The sequence below is a fragment of the Myotis davidii genome, unplaced genomic scaffold, assembly GCF_000327345.1.
Source record: "Myotis davidii unplaced genomic scaffold, ASM32734v1 scaffold112, whole genome shotgun sequence".
NCBI classification, from domain to species: domain Eukaryota; kingdom Metazoa; phylum Chordata; class Mammalia; order Chiroptera; family Vespertilionidae; genus Myotis; species Myotis davidii.
Window position 1 is genome coordinate 498,532 of NW_006284838.1, and position 19,780 is coordinate 518,311.

General features: G+C 40.1%; 1 protein-coding gene across 1 annotated transcript in view; it reads right to left on the minus strand.

The window, feature by feature from the left end:
- Nucleotides 1-19,780, minus strand: part of NRG3 (neuregulin 3) — a 1,107,294-nt gene that overhangs the window by 355,450 nt on the left and 732,064 nt on the right. The gene's annotated exons all lie outside the window — the stretch shown is intronic.

The window sequence follows — 19,780 nt, forward strand, 5'->3', positions numbered from 1 at the left end:
GCTAAGGAACGCTGAAGGCCTCTGGTGATGCCCACCATCAAATGCCCACAGCCACAAGCTGAAGGGAAGTGAGACATAACTTTTAAACATGGTCTTGATTCTGTAAGTTCCATCATTATCTTTATTGTGGGGAAGTCATTCACAAAAAGGTTTTGCCTGGAGAACACACAGGGTGGAGTCCCAGACTAGAACCCAGGGCATCGATGTGCTCACAGAGAGACCCTGGGCATTGTAGATGCAGAGGCCCGGGACCTTCTCGGAAACCTCAGCAGTCAGCGAGGCCACATTTGGAAGAAATCATAATGATCTCTCCGGAATCTGTGGAATTTGGGTGGTGATGCTCCTGCATCCCACTCTCACTAGGGAGTCAGGAGGATTAATTAGCAGTTTCCTGCAAAGTACCCTGTGTTCTCTTTCTCAGGAGGCAGATTAGTAACTAATTCCCATAATGTCTCCTGAAGGGAAGGTCATAGTAACGACTGAAATCTTGCCTTGGAGAATCACTAAACAGGCACACACTGGATTTGCTCATCTGAGTACAAGTGGAAAACTGATCATAACATTATACATCAAAACCTGGATTATATTCGTACCCAATAATTATGTTGCTAGTAGTATAATTTAAGGAATAAAAAATAGCTCTGTAAACAAAAATGCACTTTCTAGTTTTTGTCAATGGTAAAAATAATGGCAGCAAACCTCTCTGTCCAACACCGGGAAGATGGGAAAATACAATAATGTGTATACAGTTAAGGAATAATGTATAGTTATTACAGTTGTATTTTTAACAGGCTAAAATAACCATTGATTGTTGCCAGTGGAAACTGTGTTCTTTCATGTGATTAAAAGGCAAGCATTTCAAGGACCCATTATGAATTGCAAGTTATAAAGTAAATGGCTCATAACACCCATCCTCCTATATAATAAAGAGGTAATATGCAAATTGACCATCACTCCAACACACAAGATGTCCACCCCCGTGTGGACACAAGATGGCCACCACAAGATGGCCACCACAGATGGCTGGCAGGGGAGGGCAGTTGTGGGTGATCAGACCTGCAAAGGAGGGCAGTTGGGGGCCAGCAGGGGAGCAGTTAGGCATCAATCAGGCTGGCAGGGGAGTGGTTAGGGGGATCAAGCTGGCAGGTAGAAGCCATTAGGGGCAATCAGGCAGGCAGGCAAGTGATTGGGAGCCAGCAGTCCTGAATTGTGAGAGGAATGTCTGACTGCCCATTTAGGCCCAATCCCACTGGGCCTAAAAGGGCAATTGAACATCCCTCAAGGGGTCCCAGATTGGAGAGGGTGCAGGCTGGGCTGAGGAACACCCGTCCCCCACCACCCCCCTGCATGAATTTTATGCACCAGGCCTCTAGGATTGTTATAAGTAAGATAAACATTTTTAGACTAATTCTAAGTCTCCAATCTAGATGTAATGTGCAATGAATAATCAATTTCACTTTTAAACATGGTGTGGAAATTGGGAGTGTTGCTACTATTAACCTTTGTAATCACAAGTGTCTTGTTGACTGGTTAAAACAACCAGGTCTCTTTCAGCCATTGCCATGACATTTAAAAAAAACGCACACATTTTTACTGATTTCAGAGAGGAAGGGAGAGGGAGAGAGATAGAAACATCAATGATGAGAGAGAATCATTTTTTTGATCCCTGAGGATTATATTATCTTGGACTTGGGAAGAACCAGGAGCTTTTTCAAAATAACCAATCAATCTCCCAAGCTTTCAGGGCTTCTGGGCTTCTGATAGTTCCATCCTCCACCAATGATCCCTTTTCCAGGTTAGACTGACGGGCCTCTGTGCTGAAGCACCTTCCCCTGTGCCATGTGCTTCTATTGTGCATGTGCCTACCTCCCCCTGCTCCCTGCACCTCTCCCCCAACAACCTGGGTACCACAGAGGGCATGGGAGGCTTATGAATCCTTGGTGGGGGCAATGCTGTGATCCCCTGGAATGTGTGTGCAGCTGTAGCTTTGTGGTGAAGCAAACAGGCTCATGGTCCCCAGCCCTTTATGAGCAATAATGTCTGATTCCCTTTGCCTCTTTCCTTTTCTAGCTACTAACACTAACAATCTGAATTGGTGAGTTCATATGAAAATTAAATATAAAACCTGACATTAAACATTTTTAACTCAAAGTTCTTACTTTGAAGACAAGTCGTGCAACAACTAGCCCATGTATGAACAGTTGCTCTGTTCCGGTGAGAGGGCTATAACTGACATGTCCTCTTTCTACTTTTCTTTTTTGTCCAAATGACTTATGAGTTATCCTTAGTCTATTTAGGAAAACACACACACACACACACACACACACACACACACACACACACACAACAGAGCAACGTGGAAACAATTTCTCTTGTCTCATCCTGTGGTCTGGCTGTACAATCCTATGTTGAGAAGGTTTTCATATTGTTAGTAGTCCTTAAAATTACCTCTTAATTTGCTTTTCTCTGACTTTTTACTTCCCATTTGCTTCTTATTTATACTTATTCCTAGTTAATTTGATATTGAAAGTTCAAATCCTTTTGTTGAGACATGTCCTGGAATAGGCCCAGCCTTAGTCCTGGCCTTTGCCCCGCCCAGGAATCCACACTCCCTGCCTGGGGCTGAGGGCTGGTTGCTGACAGCTACCTCCCCTCCACTTTTTTGCTGGTGAAAAGGGTGAACCATGGCTCCTGCTCTGTAGGTTCCCTTTGATGTCATTTCTCCAGAACCTTACAAAAGCACATCTTCCGTTGGTCCCCGACATACTAGTAAAAACCTTAAACCCCATTTCTCTTCGCTGGAAGAGGAAATTAGTTTGAGATGACCCAGGAGGCAAAGCCATTCCTGAGAACAGCATTTTATTCTGTTTTCTGTCTCCATGATCAAGGCTCCTGTCAGGATTCCCTCAGTTTTAAATATAATCAGCCATAAACACCTCTCTACTACTCCCTGTATTTAAGTCCTGCAGTTTAATGGAATCACAATAGAGGGGAAATTTTAATACCCACTTATTCCCTGATATGGATGGGGGAGCTCTTTGCAGCATCCCCACCAGGGATTGCTCAACTAATCTTGAACCAACTCCTGCATTTACCCGGAGTAGTTCATTACCACATGAGGAAGCCCATTGCCAGTGCAGCTGCTATGGAAAGTGAAAAGTTCTACTGTGGGTGAAGATTTATGTCTCTCCTGTTTCTTCTGCTCAGAGGTGAGTGTTTCATTTAAGAAATTACACACTTGCAACACTATCTTTTTCACTGACCAGATTCGTGTCCATGTGCTTGACGATTATACTCATTCATATAAGTTAAGAAATCATTTTCAGAAGGTAACATTAAAATGCACACATCACTCAATTTATTTTTATATTTCCAGCTCCAATTTCCTAAAATCTACACCAAGGAAACTTACTCAATTCAGTAATCATGTGACTATGAGGAAAATTATACATATTTTGCATTTCTCATAAAGTCCCGAGGCTGGAAACAATTGTATAGGTTTATTGTCATTTTGATTTCCCACTTAACATTCCCAGAAACAGGCTGCATGGCCTAGGCTAATCCCCAGAACCCCTTCCCCATGTTGTAGGCACGCTAAATGTTTTATCTTTCATTATTGTTATTCTTCCCAATGTCAAAAAAAGAGATATTGCTATTCTTCTTTAACAGGCAAGGAAGTACATTTCAAAGAGGCTAAGAAAGGCAACGGAAAGGCAGCAGCGGCAGCAGGTCCTGGCTCAGGATCAGGTGTTGTACATAAAGTCCTGTGCTCTTTCCAGCACATTCCATGACCATTTTATGTTTTTAGTATTGAGGGCAGCCCGTCTTTCTCTTGTTTTTCTTGTACAAATTAATTCTAACCCTGCTTCCATAGAGGAGCTGTTCCAATCAGTGGTGACTGATGCACCCCGGCACTCACACGCCCATTGCCTTCACTGTTCCTGAAATGACAGCGACTCGGCACTGCTCTGCACAGGGTCACCACTTCTGAGCGCCGCCCAGAGGTGTGTAGGAGTCAACAAGATGTTACACATGAGCTTGAAGCAGAACGCATGTGGAGCAACCTTTTCCTGCAAGAAAGTCAATATCCAAACTTCTCTTAGCTCTGGGCAGTGGCACCACCAGGGATGAGGAGAAGCCAACAGGAGCCCCACCTATTGGGGCTAAGATCATCCTTAGATAACCTAGAAGTGAGGTTTGCACCTCAGTGTGAATGATGGATAAAATTTAATCTTTAATCTGAATTGGTGAGTTCATATAAAAATTAAATATAAAACTTGACATTAACACATTTTTTAATGGAAAGAGGGATGTGTGTGAGGATGCATTTGGCACTTACGTTAGAATAATTTCAAGAGCAGGACACTGTGGGCCTCTCTGGAGGAGAAAGGTAAATTTTGTGAATGTTCTGGTAAAGAAACTTTAAAAGATTTTTTGGTTTATAATGATTTGAATATGTGATAAAGTTTATCATTTTGAATCCAAGAAATTGCATGCCATCTTCAAATTGTGTGTGGGTTTTTTTTTTCCACTGTCTTACCTTTTTATTCATTTTATTTTTTATTCTACAGCAAAAATGAGCCAGTGTAATTTTTTCCCCTGTCCTTGCTTTTCACACTGTTAACTTCATGCAGTCAAGATGCTAATTACAACCACCTCATTTAAATGCCAAGTTTACCTCGAAATAGATTCCGAGTAATTTTGTGAAATTACTACTGGGCATGGAGGATGCAACGGATATGCTCAAATACCTGGTGTTTTGCTCAACATGATTTATTTAAATGGAGAAGTCAGGCATCTCCAGCCTCTGTGCCCTGCCTGCCGACTGCACTGAGCATGTGCAGGGGGTAACCATGCTGGGAGTGCACCGCTGGAGGCAAAGCCTGGCTCCTGGCAGAGTCAAAAAGGACTACCGGGGCTCCTCATTTTTATTTTATTCATCTTTCCAAAACCAGCCAGAACTTTTGTCAGGAGCAGTTGTATTAAAATATAACCATAGTTGCCTGGCGGGCATGGCTCAGTGGTTGATGTTGACCTATAAACCAGGAGGTTACAGTTCGATTCCTGGTCAGGGCACATGCCTGGTTTGTAGGCTTAATCCCTAGTGTGGGGTGTGCAGGAGGCAGCCAATTGATGATTCTCTCTCATTATTGATGTTTCAATCTCTCTTTTCCTCCCCTTCCTCTCTGAAATCAATAAAAATATTTTAAAAGGTTTTTTTAAATAATAAAAAATAACCACAGTAGACCTATTTAAACTACAATGAAAAGCAGTATGACTAAAGAGTAACTAAATCAGTCTATAAATTGTCTTCTGTCTTTCTCAAGTTTCCTGGTAAAAAAACAAACAAACAAATAATATATGGAATGAAATATGCCAAGAAGCTGGTACAGCTGACATCAGTGGGCCAACCTCGAGTCTGATAGAGAACTTCCCAGTCCTGGCAGAACCGGGCAGAAAAGATGTCTCAAGCAATGAGACTGGGAAGGCCTTTTCTCTTCACTCTCTCAAGTCAGGAATGGGATGATGTCAAGTCAATTGGATGATGTAAAAATCAATATTTTGGGAATAAATGTTATCCTGCGTGGGGTGGGTGGAGATGTGACTCGAGCATTGGATGAAATTATTTATAATATCTCATACAACTCTTTTAATCTAAAGTTAATGTTCTTTGCTCAAGTTAATTCCCAATTACAGCAAAAAGAGTTTTCTAAAGGACCCATATGCATGGAGATAGTTCCTTATTCCTGCCTTGATTAGCAGACATTGTGTCCTGTCCAAAACCTTCACGGAGACATGTGGTCCATGTCAAAATGTCCCTGATATTTGGTCCTTGACATAAGCTGTTACCAGTTAGGCTACCCAGGCAGGAAAGGTTATTGGCAATCTATTCAGCACAGTTCCTAAAGCAATAACAAATGAGAGCATTTTAGTGCATTAATCCTGTAAACCAAAAGTATCAACAATGTTAAGGGGTATTTGACCCAGGGAAGCTTTCTAAGTATGAATGTTTTTGACAAGACCAAATTTAAGGATATTTTGACATGAACCAAATGCCTCAATGGATTTTTTGGGCAGGACCAGATGTCTGCCAGGCCTGCTTTTTGCACGCACCCCTGACAATGATGGAGACTGTGGGTGATTTCAGGAGGTCAGACCATCAATCAGCTTCCAAAACAACCTTTTTGGTCAGTAAGGACACCTGTCCTGGATTCTATCCTTCACCACGGCACATTCAGATGTCCATCATGTGTAGGGTTCATGCCCTGAGTATATTATCCACAGGGGCACTGAATAACCTCAAACAGAACACTGCGAAAGTCTGTCAACAATATCGTCACTTGGGGTGGTGAACACACAGTGCAATATACAGATGATGTATTAGAGAATCGCACACCTGAAACTTACATAATTGTACTAGAAGCCTGGTGCATAAATTTGTGTGCCAGTGGGGTCCCTCAGCCTGGCCTGTGGGATCAGGCCGAAACCGGCTCTCTGACATCCCCTGAAGGGTCCCAGATTGTGAGAGGGTACAGGCCAGTCTGAGGGACCCCACCGGTGCACAATTGGGGCCGGGGAGGGATGCAGGAGGTTGGCCAGCCAGGGAGGGACCGTGGGAGGGCTCAGGGTGTGTCTGGCCCATCTCACTCAATCCAGATCGGCAGGACCCCAGCAGCAAGCTAACTTACTGGTTGGAGCATCTGCCCCCTGGTGGTCAGTGCATGTCATAACGAGTGGTTGAGTGGCCTTAGCATATCATTAGTATATTACGCTTTGATTGGTTGAACAGCCGACCAGATGACTGGACACTTAGCATATTAGGCTTTAATTATATAGGCTTAACCAATGTCACCTCAATCAATTCAATAAATTAAAAAAATAAAATAAAACGCTCTCCCTGATACCCCCCAAATATCTAATCAATTGATAAATATTAATTCTCTATAATTTGCAAGGATCTCTTTTTCTATTAGCTGATTCATGAAGTCAACCAATGATGGTAAGGCTCACTGAATGATAACGCATCAGCCTCAGTAACACCAGTGGCTCCTTCTCCACAATCATCAGACTCAGCTCTATTATCAAGTTGGGATGGTAAGAAAAAGCCCAGTGAATGGCAAAAGGCAGAATCTAATCCAATCAGCCTAACCATGGTGTTTATCATGTAGCAGGAAGACCATCATTTTCACTGTATGTTTGACAAACTATAGTTTCTCTGTCATTCTTGTCTTCTGGGCCCAAACATATCACAATAAGAACATTTGAAATGCGCATTTGCACTGTCCCTTTTGCATCAGAGTTGCTCTTACAGTGACTTCCATTTCACAATTTTACATATCATGACCCTATTAACCAACATTCAATATGTGTCCCTTCTTAATTTGGAAATGCCTTTGGACATGCTACACATCTGCCACCAACTCAGATAAGACCAAGGAGAAATGGTCGGGCCAGTGGTGCAGGAAATCTAATTGAACGGCCCAGAACTCTTCCATTTATATCAGTTCTGCTTTGCAAACACCAGGCAGATGGAAAACAAGGAAGGAAATTGAAGTACTCTGTCCCTAAAGTGCCCAAGCAGAGCTGGGCCCTGCATTAAGGACTGCCTCATACTAAATGCTTGCTTCCAAGGATGCAGTGTCATGCTTTACAGAAAGCATTTTAAACACTCATTTTTCTGCATTTCTATGAAGGGCATACTGGTTAGACTCACAAAAACCAACTTGGTCACCGGATAGTTAGCATACGAACCTCTTTCTGCCATTTACTAGTAATGAGAGAGAATGTTCACTTTGAGGACCATGTACTCCTTATCCTAAGTGGGTACATTAACACCTTTAGGACAAGGTTGCTAGAGGACTACAGGAGGCCATGCTCTGAGAAACCAGTGTGGGAAATCCAGGGTTAACACTGAATTCCAGAATGCTTAAGCATCACTCCCAAAGTTCAAAAGTAGGGATCCCGTAAGCATTGGCTTTTCATGGTCTTCTTTGCCCACTGAAGGAGCATGAAGAGAAACAATGGGATGTCTGGAACGATGGTAAAAGGTCCAGAGCAGTGGTCGGCAAACTCATTAGTCACCAGAGCCAAATATCAACAGTACAACGATTGAAATTTCTTTTGAGAGCCAAATTTTTTAAACTTAAACTATGTAGGTAGGTACATTGTTATTAACTTAATTAAGGTACTCCTAAGGCTTAGGAAGAGCCACACTCAAGGGGCCAAAGAGCCGCATGTGGCTCGCAAGCCGCAGTTTGCCGACCACGGATCCAGAGTGGGGCAGGCGCACAAACGCGCATAAGCACCACTTCCCATCTGTCCAGAATAGAAAGAGCTTTAGGGTCCTTTGAAACTCACTGGTCTAGGAATTCCTTGATACATATTCAGACTCAGACAATGAATGATTAAATGTAGATATTGTCCTTTCTTGAATTTAATGAAGGGTTTGTGGTTCCGAAGTACCAAGTTGGGTTTAACATTCTGTGAATTTATTATGCATTCTATTATATTTACCGCTTATGAAAAATAAAAAGTGTCAAATTGATGTGTTATGGTTATTTGAAAATTAAATTTGTAATAAATGCTTCATATATATGAGCTTATAATTTCCTGGAATAAAAAGTTGTTAAAAACATTGACTTTTAAAAATTGATACAATGACTTTTTAATTAATGAATATTTTAGACTGTAATTTATACTCTCACTTGCATAAAGAATATGAGGTTACTCTGCATTCCAAACATAGAAATATTTTACTGGGACTTAATTGCCATGATTAAAGGGGGGGTTACCAGATTTTCCACGAGGGAAAATGAGAACAGTTAAGGGAAAAAATAATAATAAAAAAAAAGAAGGGAGGGGAAATCTGCTAGTAACTAGGATGAGACAGAGAAACAGAGAGTTTCTATCTCAAACATCAATCTCAAGGCTTCAAACATGAGCTGGATAGCAAGTCAAGAAAATAGCAAATTTTGAAAAGCAGGTGATTTTTCCTGTTAAGAAAATACACAGATTTTGACTTTTTGAAAGTCAGACTATATAGAAATAATATTCATATATATTAACTTCTCAAAGATTTTTACATACATTATATCATTTAAATTTTACAACAGTACTGTAAAGTATATACCTTCTCCACATACGCGTTTAATGTGAAGAAATTAAAGCATGGAGGTGTTCATTAAAGAGGTGCAGTGAGGAGTAACAGCCAGGTCTTTCTGTCGGAAAGCCCATGGTAGCTCAGTGCCTAACAGGGAGTCCCGATGGAGTAGTCAGGAGCGGCCAAGCTGGAGCGTGGAAATTTTGACATGGCTGCAGGAAGCCTTTTGGGGGTACTTTCCCTGCCCCCACTGTCTCTGAAGAAAGGATCATATGTAATTATTGGGGAAATAAACACAATAGTCCAGACCAGGGCTATGGTGTGAGTTGCTTTGGCTGGAGGTATTGATCCTATGTTATGCACATGATGAAAATATATCCCAAAACACTGAGCAGAGACTATATGCTTAAATATAATTTTCATAATTTTTTTAAAGTCCTTTGTCTATTTTAGGAGGAAAGTTTTTACCTTTTCTCCTTTCTGCTTCTTCCCCGTTCCTTCCTGCTCTGCAAGAGGGCCAGGCCTTTCCATCTCTCTATGGCTGCAGCAGGAGCTGGCTGAGAATAAGATCTCTGTCTACGTCGTTGAGCCCTGTGTCTATTCCTGGCACCAAACACAATGCCTGGCACAAAGAAGATGATAAAGTGTATGGGAAGGGTGGATGAAAGAGAAGCAAATGAAATTCTGAAATTCCTGAGTGCGAGGAAGGGACCAAATGCGGTTGAGAGTCCACACTGGAGGGGAGACAGATGGACTAAGCTGATTTGGGAGGGGCTGGCTCAGCAGACCCCCACGGGTGATAATGCACAGAAGCAAGACCTTCCATGAAGGGCTGGAGAAGGAGCCTGGGCTGAGGGACCAGTTTGGGCAGTCCAGGGCTAACACTGAATTCCAGAATGCTAAGCATCACTCCCGAAGTTTAAAAGTGGGGATCCCGTATGTGTTGGCTTTTCATGTCCTTTGCTTGCTGAAGGAACATAAAGAGAAATATCAGTAATTGGATGTCTGAAATCCAGAGCAGATTATTACCATAATTAGGGGTACCCTGGGCAAATTGCTCTTTTTAGTGAAGTAAAATTGGGAATCCCAAAGATTAAAGAAAGTCCTGGGAGAGATCAGGGTGTAGAAACAAGGACTAGATGCATAATTTTTCATTATAGAATTTTAACATCAATAGAAAAGGGGATTGCGGTAATGGAAAGCACAGGATATCTAACTTGGGTAAGTAATTTTTATTAATTCCATTTATACATTCTGTATCTCTTTCACAAAGTCAAAGAAATTAATCTCCCCTCCCCACCAAGGGACATGCTGCTGTGATTTTCAAAGGAATTAAATGTCTTGTCTCAAGAAAGCCAATTTTCCAACCAGAGAGGAGAAATCATCACTGAATAGAAATGGTGTTGCCTTTATGGCAAATAACACAGCTAATGTCTTAGGTCCTTACTAGCTTTTAAGATGTGAATTATACTTTTGTACAAGAAAATGAGAGAGACAATATATAATTCTATCTATTTACAGGGCAGACTCTGAAAAGATGTTAAATATGTTCAAATGTTTCTCAGCCAAAGCCATTTGGGGCCATCTGCTGACCCAGGTGGAAAGAGGAACTGGAAAATTCTGTGTTCCCTACTCCCACCGTGTAGTGACATGTGGCTTGAGGCAGGAAGATGGAGCCTGGCAAATTATGGCTAATACTTAGTTCTACTTCACCTACCCTGGCTCGCGCTCTGAGAAAACAAGACAGACATATGGACGCGCTGGGAGTTAACAGACTTGAGTCAGTCTTTGGCTGCAGGACCTGTGAAAAAATGTGGAAGCTGGTGTCAGACATGCCTGAGCTTGCCACCTTGCTGTACTCTCTCGCAGCTATATGACCTTGGGAATTAACTAAGCTTCAGTTCCATCATCTCTGAAAGGGAGCTAATAAGAATAGCTTCATCTTCGTTTTTCCATGAAGAGTAAATGAGATTTTTTATCACCTCACCCAGTCTAAACTCTTTCAAGTTAATCAGATCAATTTTATTTTATAGTCAGTGAGAAAGTGTTAATGGCTTTTTAGTGAGATCTCTGCCTTTTGGAAGAATAACCGTCTCTGTGTAATCTGAGATGATACTAATAGACAAATACTATTTACTCTGCATCAGCCACTCTGCTGTTTCATATGCAGCAGTCATTTATTCATCACACCTCCATAAAATAGTTATTATCCTCATTTTAAAGGGAAAGACTGAGCCTCAGAGAAACTGTGCCAGATAACAGAGCTGGTCAGTTGTCAGAGCTGGCATCTCCCCCAGGTCTGTTCACCTCCAAGACATCCATACTGAGTGTTCTTGGGGAATAGGTGACAGGTCCCTGACCCATTTCTCACCACCATCCTTGACATAAACTTCCAGCAGGCCCAACTTTATCCTGATCCATAAGTCTGTAAGTAGAGCAATAGGGAAACCTTGAAGTGGTAGTTCATTAATTTGCAAAATCCTACAGTTCCAAACCCTTCAAGACTCCTAATGACCCAACTTACAGTTGGAATAATAAAGACTGAAATGGAATTGTCACCTCAACACTAGGGCACTACTTCTCAGTGACACTGAGCAATTGCATTACGCTCAGCTGCTCTACAATGAAATTAAACATCCCCGTCTCATTGAGATGTTATGAATATTAAATAGTAGATATATAATGTCCTAGATATTGCTGATTGCAAGAAGCACAAGGACAATTATTAACCTGTAGGAAACAGGGGCCAGTCAGAGACCCTTAGAGAAAAGGGTAAAGGCTAGTGTTTCTTATTCTTGTAAGGCAGTGAGTAGGACGTCTTGCTAGTTGTATCAGTTTTCTCGGGCTGACAAAACAAACTAGCACAGGCTGGGAGGCTTAAACAAAAACTTTATTTTCTCATTGTCCAGTAAGCCAGTGTTCCAAGATTAAGGCATTGGCAAAACTGGTTTCTTCCAAGGCCTCTCTGCTTGGCCACAGATGGTATCTTCTCCCTGTGTCTTCACAGGGTCTCCCCTCTGTGTGCGCCTATGTCCTTATCTCCAGTTCTGATGGGGCACCAGTCATATCAGACTAGGGTTCACCTTAATGAACTCATTTTACCTTAACTGCCTCTTTAAGGGCCCTCTTTCCTAACACAGCCACATTCCGAAGTACTGGGGTTTCAGACTTCAACATATGAATGTTGGGAGTTCAAGAAAGGAAGGAGGGGTGAGTAATCACAGACAGACCAATAAGGAAACCCCAGGACATAGGCAAGACTGGATGATGTCGGAATTTCACGTTTTTCCACAGTTGCTTTCTTTTTAAGGATGTGCAAGGAGCGCCACTTTGCATGTACAAATACCAACTGCTGTTACTTGGGTAGTTTCCATGGTCCCTCAGAAAAAACGGTCAGGAGAAATCTTGTTGCAGAGTATGTTTCAGAGTCTTAGTTTTTTGTTGAGTCACATACTCACCTTTCCTTTCCAGTTCTCCTTGCTCAAGGATTCAAGGGGATGAAACATCTAATCCATCCCCTTGAGCCCTAGAAATGGCAGCTGCCCCTTGCAATTCATGTAATGAACGACACAGGTTTGTAAAATTTCTGGAGCAGACATTACATTTTTCCTTAAATATTAAGCTCTGATTTCTTTAATTTACATTAGTGGAGTTCCTAAACATTAAAGACATAATAACATCTAAATTAAAATAATACTAATAATAATTGGGCTCAGTTGTGTAGATTAAATAAATTGACTCTTTCATTTTAATACCCATAACTTTACCTATTTTTTGATTTACAATAGATTTTTTAAGCAGTTTTTTAAATTATAAATGATTATAAGAGTGACTTCAGAAGAATGGCGGTGTGAGAGATCTCCTTGTTCTCTCCCTCTGAAATTTCAACAAGTTGAACAGCTAAAACTCAACAAGGGATTCCCTGCTCAACACACAGGCATGCCTGAGAGATCTACACATTGAAACATCTAAAGTTGGGCAAACAGAGACAAACTAGGGGGAAGAGAAGGGAGGGGAGCTCAGACTGGCCATGAACACAGCCCAGCCAGGAGCTCATGGCCGACTCAGGCTGGAGAAGGGAGGTGTTTCCTTCAGCTGGGAGAAGTGGAGAGACTGGTGGGTACTTCTGCAGAATGGCTGGCATTCCAAACAAAGAAAGGAAGCCATAGAGCCTAACAACCCATAGAATCCCTAAACTCATCTACCATTGCCCTTAGTGTTCAGTTATAGAGCACATTATCTGCAAACTCAAGAATTATTACTACAGAATCACTATTTCCCCCAAGCAAAACGGTACTCTGTGACTGATCCTTGTTTGGGGCACATGGAGAGGGACTTTATCGATGTCTGAGGTCACCATTACTGAAAGGATAAAACAAACCCCACCTCACCGCCAAGCATTGTGGCTATTCTGAGGACAGCCAAGGTCAGTTTTGAGACTTCACAGAGCTAAAAAGGTCAGGTTCAGTGCCACCTACTGGAAAATAATACAAAAACCTTTTTCTAGTAATCTGCTAGAGAAATGCCACCAATACTTACAGAAGATGCCTAAACTTTGAACAAACCTATCAAATACCATGAATAACCAATGTAGCAAGACAGCTCAGAAAGAAAAATATCTAGAAAGAACACATGGAAATATGTGAGATAAATGACAGTGAGTTCAGGAATGCAATTCTACAAACACTCAATGAGTTGTGAGAAAGGACAGACAGGCAATTTAATGCACTCAGAAAACAAATTAATGAACAAAATGAGTACTTTGCCAAAGAGATTGAAACATAAAGAAAAGAAACCAAATATAAATCCTGTTGATGAATAATTCAATATAAGAGATCAGGAATGAACTTCTGACATAGGAAATAGAGTAAACCAAAATGGAGGAAAGGATCAGAGATATTGAAGATAGAAATCTAGAAATAATACAGAGAGAAGAAGAGAAAGAACTGAGTATAAAAAATGAATGAGCTTTATGAAAACTATCTGATTCATTCAGAAAAAGGAATATAAGAATAATATGCATACCGGAAGAAGAAGAAGAAGAGTGAGAAAGGAATGGCAAACCTATTCAAGCAAATAGTGGTTGAGAACTTCCCAAACCCATGGAAAGAGCTAGATCCTTCGATACAGGAAGCAAACAGAACACCTAGTTACTACAATCCGAAAAGGCCCTCCAAAGCATATTATATTAAAAATGTCAAAATCAATGACAAAGAAAAATTACCACACAGCCAGGGAAATCAGGAAGTGACCTGTAAAGGAAAGCCCATCAGGTTATCATCAGACTCCTCAGCAGAAACTCTACAAGCCGGAAGACAGTGGATCCAAATATTTAAACTACTGAAAGTGACAAATTACCAGCCAAGAATAATATATCTAGTAAAGTTATCTTTTAACTATGAAGAAGGAATAGAGACTTTTCCAGACATACAGAAGCTGAGGGAATCTATTACCAGAAGAACGCCACTGCAGGAAATAATCAAAGAGCTTATTCTACCTGAAACAAAGGGAAAAAAGGGCACAAATCTACAAGTAAGATCACCACCAAACTCACAGCATAAATAGGGACAATTTTTGACAACAAACAGATAAAAAGAGCATTGAGATCAGATGCGTTTGCAATGGAGCATTTAGAACGGATGCATTCAAAAGAAATATAAATTACTGTATTTATGAAACTTTCTTTCTCATAAAGCTAATGGTGATTACGAACAAAGCCCCCAAATTGAGACACATAGCTTTAAAAATGAGGAAACAGGGGGAAGTTGTATGGAATATCACCAAACAAAAACAACAGACAGAAATATAAAGGAAAAGAACTAATGCAGACACAGAGCTACCAGAAAACAAACGAAAAAAATGGCTATAGAAAATGCTCATGTATCAATAAATACCCAAAATGTTAATGGGTTGAACTGACCAATAAAGAGACACAGAGTAGCAGATTAGACAAAAAACAAAACCCAATGACATGCCATCTTCAGGGGCCATAACTAGGCTGCAAAGACAAAGGTAGATTTAAAGTAAAAAAGTGGAAATGATTCTTCAAGCAAATAACATCCACAGAAAAGCAGGGTAGCCATTATTATATCTTATGAAATAGATTTTAAGATAAAAAAGTTAAGTAGATAACAAAGATGGCTATTGTATAATGATAAAGGAAACACTACATCAAGAAGACATAGCACTTCTTACTATATATGTACCCAATTAGGGAGCACAGAAATTCATGCAGCAATCACTCACAGAACTAAAGTGGAAAACATACCAAAAGACAATCATAGATGTGGGCCTTAATAGATCATTGGCAGCTCTAGATAAATCATCTAAACAGAAATTAATAAAGAAATATTGGCCTTAAATGACATATTACACCAAAAATAACATAATTGACATTTTAGAGCCTTTCATCCCAGAACATCAGATTATATACTCTTCTCCAGCACATATGAAACATTATCAAGGACAGACCATATGCTGGGTCACAAAACTAGCCTGAATATATTCAAGAAGATTGAAATTATATCAAGCATATTCTCTGACCACATGTCTTGAAATTAGAAATCAACTGCAAAAATAAAAAAAAGAAACCCACAAATACGTGATTTAACAACACATTACTAAAAAAGTGACTGGGTCAAAGAAAGAATAAAAGGTGAGATCAAAAGTTATATAGAGACAAATGAGAATGACACCATGATATATCAAAACTTCTAGGATGCAGTGAAAGCAATAATAAGAGAGAAGTTTATATCAATACAGTCCTATCTCAAGAAACAAAAGAAATCCCAAGTAAACAACCCAACATTACATCTTAAAGAACTAAAAAAAGGAAAACAAAATTAACCCAAGTCGGCAGAAGAAAGGAAGAGCAGGATTGAATGAAATAGAGAACAAAAAGAGTATACAAAAAAAATAATACAAAAAGAGTCTATCTGGGTAGACTCACTAAGAAAAAAAAAAGACCCATATAAATAAAATCAGAAATGAAAGAGGAGAAGTCACCACAGGCATCAGATATATACAAAGGACTGTATTAGAATACTATGAAAGACTATGTGCCATCAATTTCAATATACTAGAAGAAATGATAAGTTCCTAGAAATATATAACCTTCCTAGACTGAGTCATGAAAAATTGGAAAAATCTAAGTAGAATGATCAACATGAGTTCTATTAAACATTCAAAGAAGATTTGAAACCTTTTGTCAAACTCTTTAAAAAATTGAAGAAAAGCTAATGCTTCCTAACACATTTTATGAGGCCAACATAACCATGATACCAACACATGGCAAGGATAACACACACAAAAATGAACACTAAAAACCAGTATATCTGATGAATGCAGATGTAAAAAAAATCTAAACAAAATACTAGCAAATCAAATACAACAATACATTAAAAAATAGTATGATCACAATCAAGTAGGGTTCATTCCAGGGATACAAAGATAGCTCAACATATGCAAATCAATGTAATTTACCACATTGAGAAAATAAACGATAAAAATCATGTCATCTTGCCGAAACCGGTTTGGCTCAGTGGATAGAGCGTCGGCCTGCGGACTGAGGAGTCCCAGGTTCGATTCCGGTCAAGGGCATGTACCTGGGTTGCGGGCACGTCCCCAGTGGGAGATGTGCAAGAGGCAGCTGATCGATGTTTCTCTCTCATCGATGTTTCTAACTCTCTATCTCTCTCCCTTCCTCTCTGTAAAAATTCAATAAAATATATTTTAAAAAAAAATCATGTCATCTTAACAATAGATACTTAAAAAACATTTTATAAGATACAGCATCCATATATAATTAAAATACTTAATAAAATGGATACAGAAGGAAATTATCTCAACATAATAAAAGCCATATTTGACAAAACCTCAGCCAGTATCACACTCAATAATGAAAAATTGAAAGCTTTTCTTCTAAAATCAGGAACAAGATAAAGATGTCCACTCTCAGCACTCTTAAAATTCTGGAACTCTTAGCTAGAGCAGTAAGGCAAGAGAAAGAAATGGAATGCTTGGATGCTGGGAATCAAGAAATATAAATGTCACATTTTGTAGGTGCCATTATTCTGTACATAGAAAACCCTGAAGACCATCAAAAACTCTCAGAAACAACAGACAAATACAGTAAAGTTGCAGGAAACAACATCAATGCATGAAAATCCACTTCTTTCTCATACACTAAAATGAAATTTCAAAAACAAAAAAAATAATTAATTTTCCAAGTGGAACCAAAATAATAAAATGGCTAGGAATATATACTAAAACTATAAAGCATTACTAAAATAGAGTTAAAAAGACACAACATGGCCGAAACCGGTTTGGCTCAGTGGATAGAGCGTCGGCCTGCGGACTGGAGGGTCCCGGCTTCGATTCCGGTCAGGGGCATGTGCCTGGGTTGCGGGCACATCCCCAGTGGGAGGTGTGCAGGAGGCAGCTGGTCGATGTTTCTCTCTCATCAATGTTTCCGACTCTCTATCTCTCTCCCTTCCTCTCTGTAAAAAATCAATAAAATATATTTAAAAAAATTTAAAAAAAGACACAACATGGAAATATATTTCATATTCATGGATTGGAAGAATTAACATAGTCAAAATGGCCATATTACCCAAAGCAATATACATATTTAATGCAATCATTTTCAAACTCCAATGTCATTTGGGGTCAAAAGACCCCGAGTAGCCAAAGCAATCCTGAGGGGGAAAAATAAAGCCTGAGCTATCACACTACCTAACTTCAAATTACACTACACAGTTATGATAATTTAAACAACATGTTACTGGCAGAACAGACACACAGACCAATGGAACAGAATTGAGAGCTCAGAAATAAAACCACATGTATATGGGCAGATAATTTTTGACAGACAAGCCAAAAACACACGATGGAGAGAAAAAAGCCCCTTCAATAAATGGTACTGAGAGATTTGGAAAGCCACATTCAAAAGAATGAAACTAGATTACAGTTTGTCCCCACGAACAAAAATTAATTTAAAATAGCTCAAATACCCACTAGTAAATATGATATCTGAAACAATAAGTTACATTGAAGAAAGTGTCGGTACTGAACTTATGGTCCTTAGTCATTGAGAACATTTTATGAATTTGACCCCAAAAGCAAGGGAAATAAAGGAAAAAATTAACGTATGGGACTATATCAAATAAAAAACTTCTGCACAGCAACGAAACCAACAACAAAACAAAAAGGCAACAGACTAAGTGGGAGATATTTGCAAACAACAGCTACTAAAAAGGTTTAACATCCAAAATATATACAGTATTCATAATACTCAACATCAAGCAAGCAACCAATCCAATGAAAAAAACGGGTAAAAGACCTGAACAGACACCTCTCCCAAGAAGACATGTGAACGTTCATCAGATATATGAGATGTTCAACTTCACTAGCTATTACAGAAATGCAAGTCAAAACTACAATGAGATACCACCTCACACCTATTAGAATTGCTATTAGCAACAAGACAGAAGGGAACCCTCATTCACTGCTGGTGGGAATGTAAACTGGTATAACCACTATGGAAAATAGTCTTTCACTTCCTCAAAAAATTAAGAATAGAGTTACCATATGGCCCAGCAATCCCTCTCCTGTGTATCTATCTACCCCAAATCTAAAAAACATGTGTTCCCAAAGATGCATGCACCCCTATGATCATTGCAACATAATTCACAGTGGTCAAGACATGGAAACAGCCAAAGTGTCCTTCCATAGAGGATTGGATAAAGAAGATGTGGTACATACATACTATGGAATACTATCCAGCCGTAAGAAAAGACAACACTTTTCCATTTGCGACAAATGGGTGGACCTTGAGCATATTATGCTAAGTGAAATAAGTCAACAAGAAAAAGCTAAGAGCCATATGATTTTACTCAAATGTGGGATATAAAACTGAAACTCATAGATACGGCAACAGTATGGTGATTACCAGTGGGAAAGGGTTGGGGAGGGGGGTAGGAGGTGGAATGGGCCTAATATATGGTGACGGGAGATGTTTTGACTTTGGGTGGTAGGCACACATGCAATATACAGAACATGTATCATAGAAATGTACACGTGACACCTATAAACCCTACTAACCAATGTCACCCCAATAAATATAATAACATTTTTAAAATAAAAATAAAAGATTATACCTTTATTACGGTGGAAATTTATGAAATCTAGCATACATTTATAAATCATAGTAAATAAATTTAACAAAATAGAAATCACTCATTTTCTCTTTTTTTTGGAGGGAAATGTTATTAAAATTATGCACAGTGCTATACAAACAACTGTAAACATACTTTTGCCCCATGCTCTATTATAACTAGAGGCCCGGTGCACAAAAATTTGTGCACTTGGGGGGAGGAGAGGGTCCGTCAGCCCGGCCTGTGCCCTCTCGCAGTCTGGGACCCCTTGGGAGATAACGACCTGCTGGCTTAGGCCTGCTCCCGGGTGGCAGAGGGCAGGCCTAATCCCTAGGTGCAGCACCCTGGTTGGGCTCAGCGTAGGGCCGATTGGGGAATTGGGGCGCCACCCCCTGTCATGCACAGAGCAGGGCAATCGGGAGGTTGTGATGCCACGCCCAGTCACGCTCAGGGTAGGGCCGATTGGGGGGTTGGGGCACAGCCCCCTGTCACACTCAAGGCAGGGTTGATGGGGTGGTTGCGGCGC